Genomic DNA, 8,149 nt, shown 5'->3' on the forward strand with positions numbered 1-8,149 from the left:
CGTGTGTAACAATTGTGTCCACTTTCATTTCGCGTTAATATCGCTGCGCATAATTTATTTTAAAAGGAAGAAAGATAACAACGAAATTATCCCCAATCAGATCAAAGCCACTTGCTGCATACTTGTGGTTTAAAAGTTCAAGGACACCAAATATCCGACGAGCCTAACATCCCGTTGATCAGGTGACAGGCGAGACGGATTATCCAACGAGACGGAAGCAACGGAAGGTCCAATCGAGTCGGAATGTCCAGCTTGACTGAATGTCCAACGAGGCGGGAGATCCGAATGAAACGGAATATCGAGCGTGTCTGAATCAGTGTTGGACAAAAGACCCGACAAAAGTATTTAATACCCAATTGACACGACAGCGTAAAGTTACCTTTGGCACAGATACCTGTAGTAAACAGAGCTGATGATCGTAATCACACGGCGCATAAAGGTCACTTTCTCTAAGAGAGGTCCTCTGTTAAATGAAGCTCGCCAAGCTCTCTTTACAGATATTGGAAGTAGCATCGAACACTCGAACTAAAAATAAAAATCACAGATATATAAATATATCTTGTTTAATATATTACAAGAAGTTGAATATATTTCGGTAGTAAATTATGAAATAATTGTGATGGAACAATACATTAACGAGGAACATATACTCCAGCTAGCAGGTAGCAAAGACGGTACGTGGAAAACACGCGCCGACGCTGCAACATGTTTCGTCTACTCTCATCTCGTCTACAACCTTTGTCGAAGTTGTAGACGAGTCGTCCTACTCTCCCGCCTAGGAACTTTTATCCACTATGGTTCCGGGGTCCTTCAGTCAGGTGAACGCGGGCGCAAGCACTAGTGGCGTCAGCACTAGCGGCACCAGGAAGAAAGATGCTAGAGTTCAGTGGCCAGAATCCGAAACCTGGGCCCTTATCGGCCTCTGGGAAGATAACATCGGCAAGCTCTGGCGTCTCGTCGTTGTCCATCCCTCTCGATGGCATGACTGGTGTAACCTTGAGACTCCGACGTGGCTCGTTCCTGCCGGGCACTATTTAGCTAGTTCAGTGAGAACTTTGTGGGAAAATGGAGCTGCTAAAAGATAAAGGTCACCCACCTCGCAATACTCGTAAGCGCAGATGATTTAGAGCCAGTCTGGTGACTCTGGCCAGACGGGTCAGACGTTTTAAAGCAAGACTCATTTAGGTAAGCCTAGAGCCACTCAATGAGTAAGTGAGCCCTTAGAGTAAAAAAATAAAATAAAATAAAGTGCCGCAAAAGCAAACACGAATAATATTTAGGCTTTAAGTGTGATATTTCACACACAATAGTCAAAAACTGCGCGTCAAACCGATTTCGAGGCATAATTGTTTATGACGTGCTCCTCTCGCGGTTTAAAAGGAATGCAATCGACATCAACTGAAAGTGCTTCGTTTATATATCGTGTGATTCAGGACGCCGCTTGCTACAGGTACTTTCAAGGGGCTGTGCAATGACATTGGGTAGGAATATTTCTTACTTTACACCAGCTTCCTGGCACTAGTGGGACCCAAGAATACTCGAACGCAACACCACTGACCAAGAAGCGTCTTCGTCGCGGCGGAATTCAAAGGACGAAAGCGGAGCTTTTCTTTCAGTCTCTCCTTCCAAAGCCGCCTTTTGCTCCTTCGCGAAATTTGATGGCGGAGCTGTGCGGACTAAAGCCCCTCGATGTGTTTGCGCTTGTCTTGCAAGTAGCGTCAAATGCGCGAGTGCACGAGGCCCATGTCTCGAGCGGCCCTTGGAAGCAAATGGCGGCGCACCACTGAAATGAGCGGGCCTTGGAAGCGAATGGCGGCGGAGCACCCGCTCATGGCACGTGTCTCGAGCGCTTCCACAACAATGGTTGGCGGTACTTGAGAAAAACGCTTTTATCAAGGGACTTTAGTGCGGACAATGGCAACAGTACGATACCCGGGAATGCGTCATCGAGCTTTGCGGTGACGATATTCAAAGGCTGCTCCCACAGTGGACGCGAAGACTGCGTACGCATTCGATCTGGGCTCGTGACAATCGATGCCTCGACATGCATTCGGGTAGTGGCCCGTGTCCAATCACTGCAACGACGACAATAGCCGAGCCATAACAATGTCTGGAACTCAGCGCGTGTCCTGTGCTTTGCCAACCCCAGCGCGTGGCTATGATGAACGTTGGCGGCTCCAGATCACGTGGCCGCTTGTACTGGCTGCGAGTTGAGGGGGTGCACGGTGCTCGTTTTTCTTTAATTTTTTTTTTTAACTTCTATTGCGTGGGGTGAAAAACGAAGGCATGTTTCATAGGGCAATAACGTCAGGGATCCGTTTTAAGCGGTATTTGCGCAAAGTACAAAAATTGTTGCATCGCCCCTTTCAGCTAAGGGATCTAACCTAGGGTGCCTCAATGTCTTTCTGTCTAGGGTGATGCCACCCTTTGTAGTACCAGATGCCGACAGCACGCGCTCACGGGAAAAATACAAAGAAATCGACGAAAACAAAATGTCGCCATAGCACAGTCAGCGCCACAAGCGCGTGCAAGGGCACGCTCTTTCACGCGCTTCTGAACAAAAAATAAAAACAAACGTGTGTGACAAAATGGCGAGATGCCACCACCCTAAGCAAAGCGCACATGAAGGCACCCTAATCTAACCTAAAGGTACCTTTACGCTGCCGTATGAACTGGGTATAAGTTAAGTTACTAAATACCTGCTTCATAAAGTATCTAAATTACTACTCAAGTTACTCTCACTGTAAATTATCTTGAGTAGAATACAAAATCTTAGAAATATCATTCAATTACTTATGAAGACACTTCCGGATAGCGTAATTTGTATCGACGTCAGTGACAAACACAATTTGTTTGTCACTGACGTCGAAATCTGGTTTACCAGAATGGTTTATTAGCGCGCAACAACACGAACGAAAAATTTAAAAAAAAGTCATTGTAGGGCTATTCTACGCAGTCCAACTATAACAAGCATGATATTACTGATACATGTTATAAAACATTTATGGGGAAAAAAAGAGGTCGCTTCAGCTATATCGACATTGCTGAATATCACGTCCTGCGGCGCACTTTAGACGCATCGTTTAACTACAATACATATTCCTTATATGGGGAGTTCACTATTAATGAACTTGGGATAAAGAAATGAGTGAATGGATAACAAAGAGAGGCCACGTAATAGCCACGGCAGTGGTAGCACTTTCTTCAAGCAGGTTGCGTTCAGAAAGGCACTCAACGTTGGGGGACGCTTTGTTGGCATTTTGAGAGGTCATTCTGCTCGTAGTTCGTTTCCTCTCCTGTTCCCTGCTCATCAGTGCTCCCTTACAGACAGTGATGCCAGAGCAACCATTGCGGAACTGACGACAAAAAAAAAACATGGACGTTTTGCAGTAGCGTTGTGAAATATACAAGCACAAAAAAGTGTCTTCTTTCTGTGTCCACTTCTCATTTTCTTCTATTTGTTATTTTCTTGACACTGAAGTCTGAATAGTTGTCGTGGGTCGTTTCCCGTTCTGCGTTACGCCTCAATGTGGCAGTATTAGTACCGTAAAAGTACCCCTTCTGTGTGAGGACCTTTTGGGGGAAACTCTAGGAAACAAAAGGCGCCTTTGGGAAGACGAGGGGAAAACCTTCATTGTACGAACTTTGAATTTAAATATGAGTCACAATCAGCACAAACGCGATGTTTTCACGAGGTTAATCGAAGTCACCGTAGCTAACCGGAGCTAGCAACACGATTTGGGTACTACGGGTTTTACTTGAGCTAGTTAGTACATACTTGAATATGTACCTGCAAGTGCTCTCCTAATTTTAACAACATCACCATTATAGGGCGGCACCGGAACGCATATGCACGTGAACTAATTGAAGCTCTGGCCATCGAAGACAGTGCTCAACTGTGTGTAAGCACCCCGTCTATCACAATCCACCCGAAAGAAAAACAATACTTGGGACGTGGCACGAGCCGCATAACACCCTGATGGGGGCATCGCGCGGACATGGCGGATGGCTGTCATCACTAGCTGTAGTAAAAGGGAAAAAAAGGAAGACGAAGTATTAAAGGCAGCAAGTTGATAGTCAGCGGTGTGTATGTATTTTCTCTCACGGTTTTTTCTAATTTGTAATTGTTCAGCTGACCATATTCAACGATTTGGGTGCTCGAAAGGATGTTCCTGTTTGCTCGTTTTCATTTTCATTTCATTTATTAGTTTTCCTTAAGACACACGAGGGGTATTACAAAGGGGGGGGGGGGGGGGGGGGCGTTGGTAAGAATAACAATACAATAATGCCACATGAGAAAAAGAAGAATGAATTCAATGGGCGTATCACAGATGTAGGTAACCAATAACACCTTTGGCGAATTGTTGAGGGTCTGTAATCGTAACAACGGCTTCTGGTAACATGTTCCAATTTTTAATGGCGTGCCACGCCCACGCCGCTTCATACCGAAAAACTCTGAAACTAGCGGAATGTCAAAATTTTAATTGAGATAATGAGCACAAGATACTCGGAAATGTAATTAAAATACAGTATCAGATACTCTGGATCAAAAGTATTTTAAAGATACCAAGATACTTTAAAACGTATTTGAAATACAGTATCTTGAGTAGAATATTTGAAATTGGCACAAATCTGGCCTGAATATACAACATGCGTGAAAGTCCACTGTTGGACTTTCCGTCTCGCTGGGTATTCGGGCTCGTTGGAGATTCCGTCTCGGTTGGATATTCTGTCTCGATGGATATATCCGTCTCGCGCCTGTCACGTGATCCATTGGACATTCAGTCTCGTTGATCATTCAGGCCGCTAGCGTAATTCCTCCTCCGGTCACGGGGCGGGTGCACGCTCAACGGTGGAGACGTCAGCTATATATAGGGTTCCGTGTTTTCGGAGTTTATTTTTCGCCGAAACTTCGGAATTTATCGGAGTTTATTTTTGTTTAATTCTCAATTATTTAAAATTCGGAGTTTAATTTCGCAGTGTTTTTTAATAAAAATAAGTAAATAATATCCGGATGTAAACAAGAAAAACAAAACGCCATTGTATCAATTAACATCTTTTTCAGTTGGATTTGGCGTTTGTGCACCCCTGCCATTGACAACACTAATTCGTCCCACGGCAAAAGTTGCACACATATGAGACTCCGATAAACGTCGATACCTTAAAATAAACTCCTGAAGGTAGTTACTGGGTAGCACTATTCATCTCGTGCTATTCTACGCTACCACGCGGCCGCGCGAGGTAGTGTGGTGAAGGATGTAATAGAGAAGTTTCAACTGTCCCTCTTCCCCACTTTATCCAATCTCAATGGTCCATAGCTTTTACTCTCGCAAAAACACAACCTCTGCTTCCTTTTAGAGAACAAATAGTATGACCCAAACTGGAAGCATAAACAGTGACTTTTGTCGTGACCCGAAGGTACAATGACCGATATTTGAAAGACAACTGTGGTGGGCTGGTGGCATGTTCCCAGGACCATTGACTCTACGCGTTGATCAAACAATTAATTGTAAAATACTTTTGTGTGTGTGTGTGTGTGTGTGTGTGTATGTGTGTGTGTGTGTGTGTGTGTGTGTGTGTGTGTGCGCGTGTGTCTGTGTGTGTGTTTGTGTGTGTGTCTGTGTGTGTGCGTGCGTGCGTGCGTGCGTGCGGGGGGAAAGGGGGGGGGGGGCGGGGAGGGGGTTAAGGGGATTGCCACGTCGAAATTCGGAGTCCACCGCAAATAAATCTGAATTGACCAAAATTTTACCGGTGGTTGTTTTTCGAAGTTTTCCGGATTTATCCGAAAACACGGAACCCTAGCCCTGCATACAAATTTACGGACGGGCGAGTTCACGCGTGGTAAATGCAGGGGTATCGCGCAGTGAGTGCAAGAAGAAAGCCAGGGCGCCAGCTGGAGCAACGCAATTTTCATTCGAAAAGCCGAGAAACGGGCCGTTGAATCGGGTTTACGAGCCTGCATGCATATTCCTGAGTCGAAGACAACACCGTGGCTGCTATGCGGAAAGCAAGTTCGTCTGCTTCTTGCACGGGGGTTGCGATGACGTCAGAACGCCGAGCTCTTATTGGTTAATTGAAACAAAACAGTGGATAGATCTCAAGGCATCTAGCATTGAGGTCTACCCACTATCCTTCAATCAGAGCCAATCAGAGCTCGGCGCCGTACTGACGTCACCGCAGCTCCTGCAAAAGAAGCAGACGATTTGCTTTCGTGTCTGTCCGTCCCTTTTTGTCCCATATAGCTCCAGGGTAACTAAGTCTGTGCTTTCAGCATAGTCACTGAAATCTTAAGAAAAGCAGAGCGTCGCGAGTTCCCGGCATCTCAAGATCTTAGTAGCCAATGAGATTGTGGCATTAGCCAATAAGAACTCCGAAGAAGCAATCTCAAAGCAAGAAGCGTGATTATAGTAGTCCGCCGTGCGTTTCTCGAGATGTCAGGGACAATAAAATGATAAAATTCGTAAAAGACTTCGACGTAGCCTGCAGGGAAGCACCAGAGAACACTACGCTCCGTTTAATTAATTGTTTTGTTCTTGCGTATTATGCGCCCATAATTACTCTTCCGCGCCACCACGGGCTACAGTCCCTCATAAATGGGTTGACCACACGTCCCGTTTTGGCCGGGACAGCCCCGTTGTAGAGGTTGATTTCTGCCGTCCCACGTCTTTTCAGTCTAACAAAGCCCCGATGTCCCGTTTTCTCAGGGGCATGCATAGTAGTCTCGAAATCCGTATACTAAGCGAATGAAAAGAGTTACAGACTTAGCTTTATGAAAATAAACATACTATGAAACAAACCGTAGTGGCATCTACTAATATATTGTGTTCGCATAAGCGTCCGTGTGCCGAAGAATTTTCGTGTTACTGAATTTGACGTGCTTCGGTTCGCAACATTTCTTCCTCATTGTTAAAAAAAGAAAAGCACTTGTGTTCTTATGGGAGAACTTTGGAAAACATTTGCGTGTTTACGCTTATGTGAAGCACAGTTTTTTTCTTATTCTCTCGGTACCCCGTTTCAAAGAATGAAATCTTTTTAACGCTACCCCCCCCCCCCCCTTCCAATCGCAAAATTTTGTACGTGCGTCGGTCCGTGCATTTCCCGCTAAGTTTAGCGGGGACAGTCGTGTCACATGACATCACGTGACGTCGCGTGACCCATACACCTGTGGGCAACTGACAGCACGTGACCTAAACCTTAACCCGGTTTCCTCGATAAATTTGTCGGGAAAATTCACTCCTTGTGGTAAAAACATCAATTCAGCTTTCCCGCTAAATTTAGGGGTAAATCGACGTCACGTAATTTGTACACCAATTCAGTTACGCTCTAAATTTAGCGGGAAAATTCGCGTCTTGCGACCCAGACACCAATCCAGTTTCCTCGCTAAATTTAGCGGATGAAATCGAAGTCACGTGACCTACCCAACCACTCAGTTTCCCCGTTTAACTTAGCAAGAAGGTATACGTCATGTGATACAATGATTCCCTCTAATGCATTTCGCGCATTGTAGGACATTGAAGGTAAAAGTCGCTGCCAAGACTTTTACTCCGAGGATTCTTGGTCACTCTACTATTAAGACCGACGTGGCGTGGCCAGCACCAATCAGCTCCTCATCAACTAGCAGCCAATCAGATTCCAGCAACATCCGGTAAGATTAGTCTAATCAAGACGTATCAATTATACCAGGCTATGCGGGCGACTGTAACCCTTTTAATAGGTGGTTAATATGCACCATCGTGAAATAGGGATAGGCTTGTGAGTGTTTTCTTTTTGCTGTTTTTTTTTCTTTCTTTCCCTTTCCCGACTTTAAAAAAAAAAAAAAAAAAAGTTTGATAAACGTGAAGAGAAAACGAAACACCCTGCAGAAAGAAAACACTCACAAGCATATCGGCACATATCCCACATCCCTGCGCCGGTGGGCGACAGCACGTATCGGACTATACTCCTTTTCATCTCATGTTGTACCGCAGCGAAGGCTAGAAGCGCGAGCTCATAGCGTTGGGAGCTACCCTTAATGCACAAGAGCTTGTGCCGCCAAGATGTGCCCTGAGCAAGGAACTCGCGCTTGTAGCCTTTCCTGCGGTACATCATAAGGTGAAACAGAGTATACCTCCTCATTACCAACACCGGCCACCTCGGAAATACTGCATTG

The sequence above is a fragment of the Ixodes scapularis genome, unplaced genomic scaffold, assembly GCF_016920785.2.
Source record: "Ixodes scapularis isolate PalLabHiFi unplaced genomic scaffold, ASM1692078v2 PGA_scaffold3__209_contigs__length_174095766, whole genome shotgun sequence".
In the NCBI taxonomy this organism is placed as follows: domain Eukaryota; kingdom Metazoa; phylum Arthropoda; class Arachnida; order Ixodida; family Ixodidae; genus Ixodes; species Ixodes scapularis.